Source organism: Bos indicus x Bos taurus, chromosome 7 (genome assembly GCF_003369695.1).
Source record: "Bos indicus x Bos taurus breed Angus x Brahman F1 hybrid chromosome 7, Bos_hybrid_MaternalHap_v2.0, whole genome shotgun sequence".
NCBI classification, from domain to species: Eukaryota; Metazoa; Chordata; class Mammalia; order Artiodactyla; family Bovidae; genus Bos; species Bos indicus x Bos taurus.
The window spans coordinates 54610816-54611761 of record NC_040082.1 but is presented as its reverse complement, the minus strand read 5'-3'; the positions used below and the strand labels follow the sequence as shown (position 1 = coordinate 54611761).

Below are 946 nucleotides of genomic sequence, written 5' to 3'. Positions count from 1 at the left end.
TGGCTGTACTCGTTTGCATTCCCACCAACAGTGTAAGAGGGTTCCCTTTTCTCCACACCCTCTCCAGCATTCATTGCTTGTAGACTTTTGGATCGCAGCCATTCTGACTGGCGTGAAATGGTACCTCATTGTGGTTTTGATTTGCATTTCTCTGATAATGAGTGATGTTGAGCATCTTTTCATGTGTTTGTCAGCCATCTGTATGTCTTCTCTGGAGAAATGTCTGTTTAGTTCTTTGGCCCATTTCTTGATTGGGTCATTTATTTTTCTGGAATTGAGCTGTAGGAGTTGCTTGTATATTTTTGAGATGAGGTGTTTGTCAGTTGCTTCATTTGCTATTATTTTCTCCCATTCTGAAGGTTGTCTTTTCACCTTGCTTATAGTTTCCTTTGTTGTGCAGAAGCTTTTAAGTTTAATTAGGTCCCATAATCTTCTCTGTATCATTCCAATTTTAGTATATGTGCTGCCAAAGCGAGCACTTGAGTTTATTTTTGAATATGGTTTGAGGTAATGTTCTAATCTCACTTTCCATATACTTGTCCAGTTTTCCCAGCACCACTTGCTGAAGAGACTATTCTTTCTCCACTGGATATTCTTGCCTCCTTTGTCATATATTAATTAACCATAGGTGTGGTATTTGGTCTCTCTAGTCTGTTTCATTGAACCAATGTCTATTTTTGCACCAGTACTATGCTAATTTATTATGGTAGCTTTGTAGCATAGTTTGAATCTGGGAGTATTCTACCTCCAGATTTGTTCTTTTTACTCAAGATTGCTTTGGAAATTCAGGAGCTTTTGTGGTTTCATGTGAATTTTAGGATTATTTGTTCTATTTCTGTTAGAAATGTAATGAGTATTTTGGTGGGGATCTCATTTAATCTGTAATTTGGGTAGTATGACCATTTTAACAATACTAATTCTTCTAATCTAAGTGCATATGATATAT

The 946-nt window shown here is 36.5% G+C and overlaps 1 pseudogene; it reads right to left on the bottom strand.

Moving 5' to 3' along the window:
* Positions 1–354: 354 nt before the first annotated feature.
* LOC113896715 lies at positions 355–479 on the bottom strand (annotated as a pseudogene).
* Positions 480–946: the final 467 nt, after the last annotated feature.